Source organism: Lissotriton helveticus, chromosome 3_1 (assembly GCF_964261635.1).
Source record: "Lissotriton helveticus chromosome 3_1, aLisHel1.1, whole genome shotgun sequence".
NCBI lineage: Eukaryota > Metazoa > Chordata > Amphibia > Caudata > Salamandridae > Lissotriton > Lissotriton helveticus.
In genome coordinates, this window is record NC_136061.1 from 2,052,032,544 (window position 1) to 2,052,050,855 (window position 18,312).

The window sequence follows — 18,312 nt, forward strand, 5'->3', positions numbered from 1 at the left end:
CTCAAAGGTCACAAATGTTGTTTTTTGTTTTTTTTGTTTTGTTGCTTATGTTTCTATGTTAAACAGAAACAGTACAGTTGGACTCTTATTTTTATTTTTTTGTTTAAAAAAATGAAAAACACAATAGAAAAAATGCAGTAAATACAAAAACATATAAAAGTGTTCTATAAAAAAGGTTTGAATGGAACCACGTAAACTGGTAAAAAATAGAAAAATTGAACGCAATGAAAGTGGTTGCTTGTATGAATGTGTGTGATTAATGTTAGAATTGTGTATAAGTAGTGTCTCAATGAGTGCATGAATGCATGCGTAGTTTTTGAGGCAATGGATGAGTTCAATAGTAGTGCCTGGGTGATAGCAAGAGTGCATCAATAGTGCTTGGGTGATTGCATGACTGCAGGGGCACTGTGTGGGTGATTGGAGGAGTGCATGGGTACTGCATTAGTCAAAGGATGACTGCAGGAGTAATGCCTGGGTCATTTGAACAGTGTATGAGTAGTACCTGAGTAAATGTTTGAGAGCAAGAGTAGTGACCGAGTAATTGCATAACTACATAGGTAGTGTGTGAGTGAATGAATGAGTGCATGGGTACTGCCTGAGTGAATGGTTGAATGCAAAAACCGTCCCTGGTTGATTGAATGACTCCATGTATAGTGCCTGAGTGATTGCATGAGTGCAGGGGTACTGCCTGGGTTATTGCATGAGTGCACAGGAAGCGCCTCAGTGAATGGATGAGTGCATAGTTAGTACCTAAGTCATTGGATGAGTGCATGCATAGTGTCTGAGAGAATGGATGAGTGCATGGGTTGTTCCTGAGTCAATGGTTGTATTATAAAATAGTGGTTGAGTGGTTGCATAAGTGCATGGGTAGTGCCTGAGTGATTGCATGACTGCAGGGGTACTGCCTGAGCGATTCGATCAGTGCAAGGGTAGTGCCTCAGTGAAAGGACGAGTGCATGGATAGTGTTTGAGTGAATGGTTGAGTGCAAGAATAGTGCCTTTACATGAGTGTATGGGTAATGATTTGGTGAATGGAGGGGTCCATGGGTAGTGTGTGAGTGAATGGATTAATGCGACTCTAATGTGTGGGTCATTGGATGAGAGAATGGATGAGTGCATGGGTAGTTTCTGAGTCAATGGTTGAATTCAAGAATAGTGCTAGAGTGATCCATAAGCGCATGTGCAGTGCCTTGGTGATTGGATGAGTATATGGGTACTGCCTGAGTGAAAGGATGGTTGCAGTGGTACTGCCTGGGTAATGGAATGAGTACATGAGTAGTGACTGGGGGATTGAGTGGGTCCAGGGATAGTGTTTGAGTAAATGCATGAGTACATGGGTACTGCCTGAGTGAATGATTGAATGCAAAAATAGTGCGAGTGGTTGTATCATTGCATGGGTAGTGCCTGAGTATTTGCATGAGTTCAGGGGTACTGCGTGGGTGATTGGATAACTTGATGGGTAGAGCCTGTGTGAAAGAAATAATGCAAGGGTAATCACTGTGTCTTCCTATTAGTGCAAGACTTGTGCTTCAGGATAAGAACATGGGTAGTGCCTGGGTGATTGCATAACTGAATAAGTAGTAATGATAATTTTCAAGTAGTCTTGGAGTAGTAGTTCAAGGATCAACATTATTTATATTAGAAAAAAATAACATAATTAAACGTTACAAATTATTTCATGTTATCATGTTATTATGGATTGTTACCTTTTAAATAATTTAGATAGCTTACTCAGTACAAGTATTTTAGAGTAGTATTGTCCTATATAGTGTTAAAACTCTTCTCAAACTTCAACAGTACCTACTATAAAGAAGAAGAAAAACTGTTATTTAATAATAATATATTACTGAAATTTTAGTATCATATTTTTAGCAACTCAACATAATTTCAGAATAACGTACCAGTTTCAGATTCCCTTTTTTGCTGTTCTCAGATTCCACTTAACTTCACTAGACACAGTGATTACTAATGTGGTATCATCATTGAAAAGCAGGGATAACAACAATCAAATTGATTGTAGAATAAAAAACAAATCAGCAAAAAGCATCATTTTCAATATGTTTATCTATTTGCATTTCTATCTCCCCTTTATTAATTACTTTCTTCATCTACGTAAACTCTATTATTTATCTCAAATACATTTGCCAAAATATCGACTCTCATTTACATCTGGTACAACATGGACAACAAATATATAAGCTATTTTCTTTTAACCCCTTCCATGCTGCCGTTGGCCATTGGCCGACGGCATCACTACCTCGCTGGTGCTGCCGTCGGCCAAAGGCCGACGCGACCGCGCCTGTTTTTTAAAACGGCCGCACTGCCGCGAAATCGCGGAAGCAGCCAACGGGTTAAACTGAATTTTCTGAATTTTCTGAATGCAATATCAATAGCCACAAATAATAATCCAAACACTAATTATGGATAATGATAGTTTGCATTCCCGTTTACTTTCTGTTCATATCTTCCCAATTGGCCGAATGATGTAGTCAAAACTTTGCCTTCAAAAATAACAAATATGAATTTGGTAATTCATAAGGCAATCTAGGTTTGAATTCCAAGTGGGCATAATTGCAATGTGTCTAGCCTTTATTACACTTTAAATATACAGTATAGTGTCCAGATGTGGTACTAGGTCCATCATAGAAAATAATAGCCACTGCTATAAAAGTTCTTCTTGAAAAAGATATTTGACTTGCAGTAAATAAAACATAATATTTTCTTTTCTAATTTTCTTCTATTTGCTCTATAACGTTGTAGAATTAAAATTAGCTATTTTCCAAATCTTTCTATAGGTAATGTAGACAACATCTCTGATCTACAATGCAAACATCCCATATCCTGATTGTCTGTTTTTATCAATTTGTTAAAATGTACTGATTTGCAGTCTGGTATTGTCAAGTATATGAATCGTTCTGTTTGTATTTCAGTGGTAGAAGTAGATGAACAGTCTTCACATTTATGATCCCATCTGTTTTCAATCTGTATTACATAATTTTCTAATACTCCAAGCATTAGCATTAGAACTTTCTGTGCATCTTGTTGAATATTGAAAGTAAATGTCAAAGAACCAGTACATATATATCCATAAAATATCAGACAACAGAAGCAGTATGCATTTTACTTCGATCAGTTACTAACTGTTCAAATGCATGTTGTAGTAAAGAACAGATGTTTTTTTTACATTTTCTCATGATATCATGATGAAGATCTTGCAGATAAAAGACAACTTTCAAAATCATATTAGCATAACAGTTAATACCTGAACTATTTTCCAACTGGTATCCTACAATCTCATCAACTGTTTCTATATTTTTTTCTTTACACCTTCAAATTTCTCCTCATTTGTTTACTTTTTTTGAGCCTCAAGTCCATCTTTGACATATTTCCATTTTGGAAACACTACATGTTTCTTATATATGTGATATTCACCTAAATCAGGAGCATTCTTAAACAATTATATTCTCTTACACAATTTGCATCAGCACTAACCTTTTTCTTATTGAAATCTATAAACTACAAACCAGACAATATTCTTACTCGAGACAATGCAATGTATGCCATTCCCTCTTTAAACACTGTACTTCCAATATATACAAAAGCATTGCTGCTACTTAAACCTTAAGATTTATGAGCAGTACTGCATATGCTAAAGCCAGAGGAAACTGTTTTCTCCGAACATTCAAATCTTTTACAAGCAAAAAATATACAAGACAACGCCCAATTTGTCATTTTATAATACAAAATTGTATTCTATCTCTGTTCTGAAATTTTACAAAATTAACAACTTTTCCTATTGCTCCATTTACTAAACATTCTTCTACATACAAATTAGGCCATCAAATGACCTGACAGTTTACACATACATGTAAAGTCTTTTCTAAAACTGCAGGTTTATATACAGACTTTTCCAAAGAATGCAATTTAGCCTGTAATTTCTCTGTAAGAAGAATAGTCACTCCTAAGTGTTCCATTTTATCAATAGCTTCAATTTCCATTATTTGCTGTTGTTCCCAAAAAGTTCTTGATTAAATGTAGAACAGTGTAGGCATTAGGCAAACTATAGCAAACTGTAGACTTCTTTTCTCCAAGCCTATTATACATTATTTCAGCCCCTGTGTTTCCAGTTGTAAACAAGTTCCCTAGTAGCTGACTTTCTAAAGTGTGTTTACCATGTTTCGCCAGCACACCAATTCCTATATCTTGAAGAATTTTTTCATAATCTTCATCACTTGCTTGTCACATATTCTTAATAAGTTCTTTATATTCAAAATGTAACCAAATGTTAAGATTTCCAATACTTCCCAGAGATTTCCTAGTGTCTTCATGGGGTGTTTTAAAAACAGGTTGTCCTTTTACAGGAGTAAGTTGTAGTAGATCTCCAAAAACAATTAAAATAAATGTTTTCCTCCAAACAGAACATCATAGTCTGTTTTTAAAATTGTTTGCATTGTTAAATGTACAAAGGCAAGTGTTAAGTTTGAGGCCATGCTCAACTCATCAATGATTAAAAGCTTTATTTTCTTCAGTACTCTTGAGACTTCATAACAAGCTTCTCCAGATAGCTTCTGATATTCCAATGGATTATCTTGTTCAGCACGTAGTGATAGTAATCAATGCAAAGTAGTGTTGTGTACTGCTAATCCAGTTGGCGATGTTACAACACAAGGTAAATATGATTCTGTAGTTGTGTGTAGATAACTGATAAAACATTAATTAAGAAACTTTTTCCTTTTCCAGCTTGACCACTGATGTACATTAGTACAGGTTTAAATGATGAACATTGGCATTCTTTTTTTATGTAGCAAATCATGTTATATATGTTCTTTCACTTGTAGATATATTAATTTTAATTCAATATTTAGTTGTTCTTCTAACTTTTCCTTTCGAATAATATCTTGCTGTGCTTGTTGCATTGCAGTTTCTACTTCATTCATGGCGATTGCTGCTTCATTTTCGATAAGTGGTTGTCCCAGTGGATCTTGAATTATTGAAGCAGAACTTTGACTGTCTTGTGAACTGTCTCTAGCTAATTCACCTGCAATAGTATTTTCTTGTTCAATCTCTTCATTTAACATTTGTAGATATGTAGGGAAAATTGTGCATTGAATGCTATCTTTACATGCATTAAAAGAATCTTTATAGTAGTCAAAATCTCCAATTAATTTCATTTCACTACCCCAAGGCTTAAACAGTTACAGAGGTGCTAAATAGAAAAAATCCCTGTTATCTGGATATTTGCAGCTAAGTTTTCTGTGGTTAATAAGATTTCCTTTGGCATGTTTTACCAAACATCCACCACATCCAATTACAGAATATTTTTATTCTTGTATATTTTCTGTAATGTTCTTTTAAAGCTGTAATGTTGAAGTATTTAATACAGACATAGGTTTTGCATAGTATGTATTCAACACATTAGCTTTAACAATGTTTGTATTTCCTGGTTCATTCAGTGCTAAGCATTTGATTTCTTCTAATGTTTTCAATACTCTATTTTGTGTGTAGGCAAGACCTAAACTTACCCAAAGGAATCCTCATTACTTTGAATATAAACCGGCAGAGTCAAGTGATCTGAATATTCATAGGATTCAATCCCTTCATGGGAAAGCATCTTCAAGCTAAAGCTGTGAAATTTTTGGCTAAGACTCTTTCTTTCTGAAATTTCTTCCCACATTTCATTCATCTCTGTCTTTTCAGATTTAGTTATATATGAAGTAACATAGTGAACAAGAGCAATTAAATTATCTGCAACATATTGAATATTCATGTTTGCATTCCACATTTTCAAAATCACTGGAGTGTAGTCAATAATATACTTTGAATCTTCGGTTCTTTTTAAGTTGTATGTATTCTTCAGAGATTTCTGAGTTATTGTATGCCTTACTGCTGACATAAAACTATTTACTAGGGGTGGGCGTAGTTCGCGAAGTAGCGCTACGCGTAGTTACGCAAAGTGCACTTCGCACTGTGCGAGCTACGGGTAGCACTATGCGAACTGGTGATTTTCCTCACTGTCTATACCAACAGTTTAAATATTTTTCTTGAAATCTAAAGGAAAGTACACAACTTTTCCTTTCAGACCTCTTTGTAAATCTGTTGGAGGTAGCTTACCTGTTTTAGCCTCCATACGAACTATAGCCTGAAATGGGTGCACAGATTGAATAAGAATGGACTCATATGCATTCAAATCTGCCAATTCTGGAGTTATTATGTATTGCTCTAGCTGGCATTTTGATTTTTCCTAGTTTGTTTTAACATTATTTACAAATATGTTGACAAGTGGCCAACTCAAACCAACCTTCTACCAACAAATAACCACCAAATTGCTGCCACTTAATATTGTTTTCCTTTTCACTTTTTAAATATAAATCAACATTCCTAGTTTGACTTCTATAATGACTACGTCGTCAAAAATACAAACATAAGGGCCGATTATGATGGCGGATTTCCCGCATCCACCGGGCCGGCGGAAGCCACCGCCGGCCCGGAGGATGCGGGAAATCCGCCGGGGAGACCTGCAAGACCCACCGCCATATTAGGATGGCTGGTGGGTCTTCCTATCTGTCCGCCGCCTTTCCGCCGCGGGCGGATTGCGCCCGCGGCGGAAAAGCATTAACATGGCTGGCGGTGTCTATCAGACACCGCCAGCCATATTAGGATGACAGCGGAAAGATGCCTTTACACGGCGGCATTTCCGCCGTGCAAAGGCATACGGATTTGTGTTTGGGGGCCCGTTGCGGGCCCCCAGGGGTGAAGGGGGGTGGGGGGTGCACATGGGGGGTACCTATGGTACCCCTCTGCATTTGCCTGCACAAAGCGGCAGGCACCGCGAGGTGCCTGCCGCTTTGTGCATGCAAATGCAGAACTTACTTTTTTAACATTGCGGCGGGTGCTGCTTCAAGCAGCACCCGTCGCAATGATAAAAATACAGGATGTGACCGCCAGGGTGGCGGTCACATCCTAATTAGCACGGAGGGACCGCCGCTGCCCCTGCGGACGGTCCCTCCTCCTCTAGGGTGGCGGACGGACGCAAGTCCGTCCGCCATCCTAATGAGCCCCATAGATTGGTTTTTCAGATGAAACTGTCTTGAACTTTGTAATTTCTCCTGCAAACTCGTCAATACTAATATCTTCAACCTTTTCTTCAACACCTACACTTATCAAGCGCTCACCTTCTTTACACTCCTCTTATGAACCAAAAAAACAAAACTGGATATCATCACAAACTTTTTACATCTGATACTGAACCGTGCAAAAGAGCTGTGTTCATTTCCCTTAAAAATAAAGCAGCACTTTTTTACATAGTAGAGTATCCTTACTAACTTCCGCATTTCTGAGTGGTGTACTGCTAACATTCTTAAATGATGGAAAGTACTTTAACACCCTTTTCTTGAAAGACAAGCCAGAGAATGACCGTGCAAGTTAGTATATTTTCTTACTTTACATGGACCTAGTCCTTGTAACATCTTAATCTTCTGTTAACGACTTTTTTGGCATATCCTCGTAAAAATATTTGTAATATGCCAATAGATTTCTGTCGAATCCCACTTATTTACCGGAGTTGTGTACGCCTCCCTTGAACTCCTTCAGCTATAACTTCTTCCACATTCCTAGGAACCATCTTTTCTTTTGGAATGGGACAAACATCTTTCATCTCATAGCATTGACCACTAGTATCAACTTCTTGAACTATTGTGTTCTGTTGAAAATAGCTTTCTTCATTAAAGAAAGGCTCAGTACCAGAAGTATGCTTCCATTCGCCAGTGAAAACTTTACAAAAGTTGCTTTTTTATACGGCCTATTTCAATTGTACCTTTCCACAGACTTATACAAAGTAACTATTCACCTATCCCGCTGCCAACATGTCTTAAACCTCAATTTTGTGCTTCAGCTTCACTATTCTGCAACTACTCAAGGTGTTGGGCCTACCCAAATATAAAGATGTCTGCATTCCGTCCATCAACTGTTTCTTTTGCATATGTTGCCCTAAGTGGGAAGGGTATGCCCAGATGTGGATCCTGTGCTCACTACACCACTGGATTCAAGCTAGCCTAACTGATGAAGGGTGATGCCCTGTAACCGGTCCCAGGATGCTTGTTTCCGGTCCAGGAAGAACCTGGCTTGGCAGTTCGGGCTGGACTGTTCCCACAAGGAACAGGGTCAAGACTGATTTGCATAGGACTGGGTCCAAACTGGGGCTGTATGGTGAGCAAAAGAATGATGGATTTAACCTATATCCTTGTGATTGGGGGTGAATGTTTGCATTGTCAGCATTCTGTCCATCAATTGTTTCTTTTGCATATGTCGCCTAAGTGGGAATCGTTTGCCCAGGCGTGGGCCCCGTGCTCACTTCACCACTAGATTCAACCTAGTCTGGCTGATGAAGGGTGCTGCCCTAAAACCGGTCCCAGGATGCTTGTTTCTAGTCCAGGGAGGACCTTGATTGGCAGTTCGGGCTGAACGGTTCCCACAAGGAACAGGGTCAAGACTGATTTGCATATGGCTGGGTCCTAACTGCGGTGGTGTGGTGAGCAAAATAATGATGGATTTAACCCAGATCCTTGTGATTGGGGGTGAATGTTTGCATTGTCAGCATTCCGTCCATCAATTGTTTCTATTACACCTAAAATTATGCGGCATATTTCAATTGTACTTTTCCACAGACTCATACAAAGTAACTTATCCCGCGGCCAACATGTCTTAAATCTCAATTTTGTTCTTCAAATTCACTATTCTGCAACTACTCAAGGTGTTGGGCCTAACCAAATATAAAACAGCAACCCTTTGCATGTTTCTGTTGTAAGGCACACCATATTCCTGAAAGCATGCATGCATGTGTCTGTACCATTTCCTAGTACTATCATACATAAAAGAAACATACAAATAGATGTATACCGGTGTTTTATATATCTAGCATCTTCAGATACAGAACACATAGGAGATTACATATTGAAGTACATACATACCTTAGTCACAAGACAATACAGACCTTAACACTTAACAGACTGCGCTACCCATTTCAAAGAAACACTTAATTTTATGTGGCGTACTTCAACTATACCTTTCAATAGACTCATACAAACTCCCCTATTCACTAATCCATCTACCAAAGAACACATATTAGTATGCACAAACTGTTTCAATTATCATTTCTCTACACTAAAACAAACTACAATACACATCTGAACATTTGATAACATATTTCAAATATCAGTTTTCAAATAATTTCAAAAGTTTGAAAATAAAGCTTTTCAAATCTAAACATATCACTACAAATAGTAAAACACTACTACATAATATATAACACACCTCACACATTGAAACTCCCCTTTCAAATAGTATTGCAGAGCATGCAATATCAGAAACTCATAAAAGATTTTCTTTTGCACACAATAAATCTAATGCACCTCTCTCAAGAATGTGAAACCAGTAATGGCAAACTTTCCCTCTCTTTCTGACACAAATAAGTGTAACTAACATATCAAATTGCTTTCTACATTCTTTCAAATTGTGAAACACACTTCTATTGGTTAGACGTATTAATCCTTTCTAACTGTCTTCTAAAAGTACCCAAACTAGTTCTGTAATTTTCTGGAGTCGCGACTGTACCTCAGTGCCACAGTAAAGCGTCGCAATGGAACCGCGAGCCCTTCCGGGAGTTCAAGAAACCATTTCCAATAATACTAGTATTATTCTTTAGCAAGGCACTACTTCTAAACATACTACTGTTTTGGGAAAACTCAATTTAGTGAACAATAGAAGCGCTGAAACTGTTTTTTTTGTTTTCACTGTTTAGCTGCACCTGCCTGGAAAATTTCACTGTGGGCATGTTCTAGCCCAGTTACCAAATGCACATAATGTATCTTTATGCTTGTCAATTTTATTCCCCTCTGCAGCACTCCTAGCCATTGGGCAGACCGGGCTCTGCTTTAAGTATATATTAATAAATAGTTATTGGTTTTTAGTCTCTACCGATCGACTCTTCATTTGGTATGGAAGGGCGAGAGGTGATCATTAGTGACCCGGGTGACCCTAATCGAGCCACTTCCTTCAGTTGGCACCCAAACAGGGACTCCTTTGGGTGATTGATCCATCCCCTTTCCGCAGACGGGGTGGAGGCTGAGGACATTGTTGGGTCGGACTGATGGCACAGCGATCCCAGCAAGAAGAGTTTTATTTGCTTGCAGCTGCCCCTTCTGTCCTGATGGATGGTGCCTCGTCCAGTGGTCATCCTGACTGAAGTCCTGAATGGTGAAGCCCTTGGATCTGACCGTTTGGACGGCTGTGGGGAACTGGTTCATTTGTACTGCTGATATCAGGTGAGTTTTTTTGGTTCTTTGTGGATATGGTACCATGGTGGTTTGAGTTTGGTACGGTCTGAGGACTGCTTTGATAAAAAGAACTTGCAAATACTTTGCCAGGTAGAAAAAAAAAGAACAAACTTGTTTTCCTTTTAAAAATGCCTGGCTTCAGTAGAATTGGGAATTTGTGTTGTTGTTTTTGTTGTGCAGATGCTCGATTGGAAGAAGCTCAGCCGGCGCCTTCTGAAGCACTAATTTTGATATGTATGTGAAACAAGGCTTTGGCCCTATTATGTTTAGTACATTATGGTACAAATATACGAGGGACAATGCTGAGTTGCTGTGGCCGTTGACGGGAACTTTTGATGAACAAAAGATCGGGTTTTTCCAGAAACAGTTGTTTAAGAGATGAAGTAGACAGTCGATGTTTGATTCTCATTGACCTTGGCAGAAGGAGGGTAGATAGAGACAGTTAAAGATGGAAAGAGATGCACCGAAGGGAAAAATGGTAACCTTAATGCAAAAAGCTGTAGCATATGAAAGAAAAAAACAGGAGGCAGGAGATGAATGTGAAGATAGGAGATTTTGGCTACACATTGATAAATCTTATTTGGCCAAAGAGGAAAATTATACTTTTGTGGAGGAGCTGTTAGACACTTGGCCTCCACCTCCCAATGCCCGGCAGAGGATATATCCCACTGTTTCCTTACAATCACAGCAGCCTGTTAAGTCTGCTTCGGCTGTTCCCGTATCTACGGCTGTTGTTTCAAAGGCTTTGGCAACAGCACCTCCTGCCCCTTCTTTGGCTTCACCATCTTTGACCACTGTGACCCCTAGTACATCTACCGTTTTGACTCCTGTATCTTCTGTTCTTTCTCCTCCGGTGCAAGCGTTAACAACGATTGTGCCTGTTATCTCTGTTGCTTCTCCGTCTATGGTTTTTCATCCTCCGACACTCTTAACTGCTGAGAAGTCAGTATGTGGGTTTCAAGATAGAGATTGGATGAAATTCAGGCAACAGATAGGAACTTTTGTGCACTCTGAAGTACGGGAAGATGAGAAGAAGGTGCTGCCCAGGAAGGCTATGAAGTGGGCTAGTAATCCGGTTTATGGCGCTGAAGATGTTTGGCAGGCTGTGTGTGAGCTTAAGTCTTTTCTACAGCAACATGTTATCCAGCATATGTCTGCTACATTGATCAATCTCTGGCACACACATATTAAAATTGAGGCCCCACAAGTGTTATTTGATATTAAAGATAGTATTTATATTGCTGATTTAGCCCCAGGTAAGGTGCTTGCAAATATTGATACTATAGATTCCTATAGAGTTTGGTTGTTTGAAAAGAGTCCCACTAAAATCACTCAATTGCCAATATATCATCCAGAAATTCCAGAGTCAACGGATCAGTGTGGTAATATCAATAGAGCAGCTGTAGCCACATGTTTTCAGGAACAATGGGTCTATACTAGGGGTGTGGGGAATTTGAGTAATCGCGTTACGCAAACCTCCGCGAAACGGTAAAAAATCTCTGCAAAAAAGCAGAAATTCCGAGAACACGCGGAATTGCTTGTTCACAATGCTTTTTTACTGTTCCCAATTGCTGTTTGCGTGCTCTGGGTGAATTTATATCGCGAACACGCAGTTGAGAACATGAACAAGCAAACAATTTTGCGAAGTCGCAGAACGCAGAATTTTGGGCAATTTTGCGTTCTCCACAAACACGAAATTACCTACAATCTGCAAATTCCACAAGCGGAACAAAATTTACCGCACATGCCTAGTCCATACTCCATGGAAAAAGAGCGAAGTTTTGGCAATTAAGGCTACCCTGCTTGACCCCGGTAAAAATCTCACAGCTTATTTTAAGTAATTAACAGAGGCTGCTTCTTCTACTGTAATGGCTCTTGCAGAAATGGAAATGTTTTTTGGCCTTCTTGTTCCAGTTGATATATGGCGGCAGGTGCCTGCTCAAGATCATGTTGCAGTACATGGGATGTGATTAAAGAATGGGACCAGGAGATAAGCCCTGTGCAGAGATACTTGCTTTGCCTCGTCATATTATTACTTACATGCGTACTCTTATTTCCCCCCAAGAAGGTAAGTTGCGATAGATTGACAGCTTGTTGACAGAAGAAGGATGAAAGTGTGTTGGACTTCTTTACTAGGTTTGAAGATACATTTTTGGATTATAGTGGCAGGAGATGTCCATTGAGGGGGAGACTGTTTGTTTGTCTGCAGGTTTTTTACTAATCATCTTCCTGAGATAATGACTCATTTGCAGGCGTCTGAAAGTACTTGGTCTACGTCTGCCCCCTCTATTTTCTTGAATATGGCCAATATTATGAACAACGCAATCAGGAGGAGAAAGATAAGACTGATAAAAAACATAAAGATCTCAAGATGAAGGTGTGCAAGCATTTTGGGGCAAAAATAGGGGATGAGGTGATCATTGCAGATAGCTCCCACGATCCAGCAGGCAGCATTCTACTACACCTTTAGGGTCAAATCAGTGTGCGTATTGTAATGAGGAAGGTAATTGGCGTAGTCAGTGTCCTATGCTTTTACAGAAAGTTGCGTATCCTAGAGGGTGAGGTTGTGGTGGGAGAGGTCATGGGACTGATAGAGCTCAGAATGCTGCAGTGTCACAGGGTCATTCTGATAATAATTACTTTGATAACCCTAGTGATAAACAGTATTTTCATGGTGATTATGATATGGATGAATTGACAGATTTGTCTTATAGCTAGGACAGCCAGGGACAGGGTAAGGGAGCAGATCAGATACCTATAGATCAGCATGGTCCTTATGTCACAGCAAATTTGCAAGTCTTGAATAAGGAATTGTTGGTGGACACAGGTGCAGCAATGAGTTCCGTTTCTCAAAATATGGTCCCTGGGGCGGCTCTGTCTGGCCACAATAATGTTTTGGTATGTGTTTCAGGTGTACCGGTTGTAAGCCCCATTTCTAGACCCTTTGCATTGACTGTTGGTCCTTCTACTGTGGAATCTTCGTTTTTCTTGACATCCAATTGTGGTGAAAACTTGAAGGGTTTGGATTTGTTGAAGAAGTTGCATGCTACTATCTATTTCTCTTCTACAGGTGTCTATATTACTATGGGTACGGATGTGAGTACTAAACAGTGTTTGTCTCAGGGTGCACCCCTCCCACCTGAAGTCACTGAAGTCACACCCACTCTCTGGGCATCAGGTGACAAGTATGTAGGGTTGTTGCATATACCACCAGTTTCTATACAGGTTAAGGATCATGCTATTTTGCCTTGCATTCCTCAGTATAAAATACTTCAGGCGGGAGAACGGGCTCTTCTTAAGATTATTCAGGATTTGATACAAAAGGGAGTAGTTGAAAAAAAGTCTCCCAATATTTGTAATAGTCCTATTCTTCTGATCCTTAATAGGACACTCTCAGGCTCCTCTGAAGACAATGATAATGTTTACCGTTTTGTGATTGATTTGCTCGAGGTTGATAAAATAGTAGTACTGTAGTTCCCTGTGGTTCCTGATATCACTACGCGTTTGATGATGATTCCTTCTACTGCTAAATTCTTTATTGTTATTAATTTTAAAAATGCTTTCTTTAGTATTCCTATCCATCCAGACAGTAGGAATTTGTTTGGGTTCACACCGGCTGGTATTAGTTTTAGATTCAGGGCTATACAGAGAGTCTTAGTATTTATAGTCAAGCCTTAAAGGTCAGTTGGATTCCTTATCGCTTCCCTCAGGTAATGTATTGGTGCAGTATGTGGATGATCTACTTATAGCTTTGGATACGGAACAAGGTTGCATAGATAGTACAGTCAAATTGTTGTTGCATTTAGCTCATCATGGACATAAGGTTTCTCTTTCTAAGTTTCAGTATTGTTGACAGGAGGTCACCTATTTAGGTCACCTACTGTAGAAGGAGGGTAGGAGGTTGACCCTAGAGTGCATTAGTACCAATATTAAAATGCCCATTCCACATACTCAAAAAGATGTGCGTGCTTTTATTGGTATCACTTCCTACTGTCACCTGTGGATACCTAATTATTCACTATTAATTAAACCTTTGCTTGCATGAACAACGAAAGCAGTGCATGAGCCTTTGCCTTGGATGCCCCAGTTGCCCGCAGTCTTTTGAGTAATTGGAAACCATGCTTTATTCGGCTCCAGTGCTTGGCACACCTAACTAAAATAAACCATTTGTGCTCTATGTCCACTAGATGGCTGATTGCACACTCCCTGTCCTAACACAAAAGTTTAGGGATAAGCAGAGGCTTTGAGCTTTTTTCTCTGTGGTGCTTGATCCTGATGCAAATGCACAGTAACAGTGAAAGCACTACAAGTGGACACCACACCAGTTTAAAAAAATACATTATTTTGATCTAAACCAAACAAGATCAAAACAACAAAAACCCTATGCACACAACTCAAAATATGACTTTAAAAAGATTTCATACAATTCTGTCCTTAGAAATCTTTGGATGTGTGATTTTAAATGACGTACCTATGGATGCATTTACAAAACTAAACAGCTGCAGAGAAGGGACGTGTGAAAAACACAGTGATGCATCAGTTCATGAGTCCTTAAGTAGGTGATACAATAGTTCTGCTGCATGCACAGGAAGTGGTGGATTTTTCAGCCGCCGGCAGGCAATAAGCCGCTTCTTTGACTGCACAACGCCGGTGCATGGAAATATTTTCCACTTGGGACTGTGGCATCGGAAAAAAAGGCACTGGGTGGGCAATGTGTTGAATTTCTTGGTTTTTTCAAGCTTTTTCAGCATCCTAGCACAGGATTTAGCTCTAGAGGCCCAGACCTGGAATAGGCACCTTGTGGCAGGTTAGAACTACCAGCACTGGCGTTTAAGGAAGCTGGTGGTGAAGTCTTTGCATCATTGAGACTTCAGAACAAGAGGTGAGCACACAAAAGCCCTTGGATGGAGATTCTTCATCTTTGTCCTCTCCTTGGCAGAAGCAGGAACTGTAGGCCAACCCAGCAAAGCAACACACAGCAAAGGGGCAGCCTCTTCTTCACAGCTCTTCAGATCTTCTACCTTGTCAGAGGTTCATCTTTATTCCAGAAGTAATCTAAAGTTCTGGGGTTGTAGGTCTAATATTTATACCCCATTTTCTCTCTTTGTAGTATTTTTTGCAAGAGTCTCAGAGCTCATTAAAAATCAGTCCTGTCCTCCTTGGTCCAGCTTTACTACCGGAGGTAGGGACAGCATTGTTCAGAGCAGACACAGCCTATTCAAGTTTTAGTGAAAACTCCTCCCACCACGCTAAATACATAAAGGTCTATGAGTCACCCAGGAAAGGCAGGACACACCTCAACCCCCTTGTGAATGTCTAGAATGGATGCACATCCCCAGCTCCAGTCACTCCAAGACCTGATGATGAATACACAAGCACGCAAAGCCACCTTCACTAAAAAGGTGTGTTATTTAATTCTGAATTCAGAGAGCCTAAACTCCAAACATCTATTTTCTCCCAATGGAAAGTTACACTTGTAAGATGTTACAAGGAAGCTCCAATATTAACCTATAGGACAGACAGGCTTTCAATAGAAAAAAATGAAATGCAAAGTACTTCACTATCAGGACATGTAAATACACCGGTACATAGCCGGCCTTTCAATTACACTGCACCTTGCCCATTGGGGGAACCTTGGCCGTTCCCGAGGGGTGCCTTATATGGAAGCAGAATGGAAGGTTAAAGCCTGGCAAGTAGGTGCATTTGCCAGCTCAACATGACAGTTAAAAACTGTGCATGCAGAAACTGCAGTAGCAGGTCTGAGATACATTTAAAGGGCTACTCAGGTGGGTGGCACAACCAGTGCTGCAGGCTGACAAGTAGCTTTTGATTTACAGGCCCTGGACATACACAGTGCACTTTACTATGGGCTTACAAGTAAATCGAATATGCCAATTATGGATAACCAATGAGAATCACAATTTACAGAGGGAGCACTTGTGCTGTGTTTGGAGTACCTAAACCAGCAAAACTAAATCTAGCACAAAGGCAAAAATACAGAAAATCGAGACAAACAGACAGGGGAAACCATGCCAAGGATGCCAGGTCTAACAAGAGCCACAAGGGTGTTGTTATGGGATGGTGGACCAGTATTGCCTTGTCATTTCTGACCCAATGCCTGATGGACAGAGGTATTGCTGTTCTGAAACTTTGAATGTACTACTGGGCTACACAGCTGCTGGTAGTAAATGACTAGGCCTTTTAGGCACAGCTGGAGATGTTCCTGAGGGCTGATCATGCCCCCCCCAGGAGGAACTAGAGGAGAAAACCCTGTTAGACTACAGAGTGCTGGTCACTCCTCTTATGAGTCATGCGGTGTACCAAATCTGTTCCATACTGCTGAATAATAGTCTTCTGTTGATGGATTTCCTCAGGGAGAAATGGGAAAGAGACCTGGGTATACTTGAAGAGGATGACTAGAGAAGGTGAGGTCGCAATCAGGGCAGGGTTCCGAACGATCCAGCTAAAACTGTTTTACAGGGTATAATATACACGAACCAGGTTATTCCAAATGGGAGGATGACCAACGATCATTGTCTGCGAGGATGCTTGATGAGGGGCACAATGATCCACACATTATGGGATTGTCTAGAGGTCGAGGTTTATTGGAAGCAGATAGTTAAGAGGTTGTCTGGGGATTTGTAATCAGGGGTGCAGTTTACACCCCAATTGATTTCTTTAGACATATGGGGGGAACTATCTCTGTATTAGTATTCCTTGCTTTTTGGCACTGTGGCCTTGATAGTGGCACGTAGGGATCTTCCCAAAGATTTGTGGACGAGGATGATACCATCCATGTGGTAGTGGGACAACGGCATGGACTGGTGTATGGGGGAAGACATTTTGATGTACCATGCAAGGGGATCCCCAAGTACATTTGAGAGGATTTGGGATTCATGGATGGAGGCGAAAGAGGAGACGAGGTAGAGTTCCAGAGGAGGAAAAAGACAAGGAAAAGGGGGACCGGATTGGCCCCTGGGTCGAGCCTGAGGGTCTATGGGGAGGTCAAAGGGGCTTCAAAATACTTTAGTGGAATGCGGTTCAGTTCAAGGATGATGGGTTGCATAGTAATTCGGTGGATGTATGCTTGTTCACATGCCTTCTACATTTAGAGGATTGATTTGCTGCCTGTATCTTTCAAAATACAATATAAAGATTTAAAAAACAAAAAAGACAGATGTTGACCACTTCACATTGCTCATCAGAGAAGTCTGTTGTCCCCTTAATTTTCATTTTGGGCAAACTTCAGTTAATATAGGAACTCCATCGGGAATACATTGAATAAGAGAAATGTCTCACAAAGTGCTCCTGTGAACAGAGGTTCAGCGGAATACGACGCCAAATCTAATAAGAATACTTCAAGTACTCCCAAAACAATGTTTCAAAAAATAAATATAAGTTGTGTTGATGCATCCCCTAGACTCTATATGTGAACATTTCTCACTCAGCTTCTGTTTATAAACCAAATGACCTTCTTTGCTTTACCGTGCTTTCAGTGTCCAAGTAGAAGAATCATCATTCGTTCCACGCAGAACACAGAATGTGCTTTACTTTTTGAAGGCATCCAGCTTGTACAGAATCCTGACACAAGTTAATCATCACAGATTTCTTTTAATCTTCACACACTTTGTAAACCAACACAGGAAGTAATACTAAAGGGCCAGTACATACGCAAAATTACCTCCCCCTCTTCTTGAAACTGCAAATGCTTTAAGAAGAAATAAGAGTTGGCATTAAAAGAGGCACTGTACAAATAAAGTAAACAGCTCAACAAGACTCAGAAGAAATGCATCGTCCCCATTTATAAATTCTTTACTAAAAATAAAAGCATGTATAATCCCCCAAGAGTGAATTTATACATAAAAGCCTGCCTACATAGCCTGGATTCTGACACCTCTGCAATCATAGGCAAGTATCAGAGGTTTGGTCTATGGTGGCATCACTATGCTTAGAATGAAGACAGGGAAGCAAGTGTCACTAT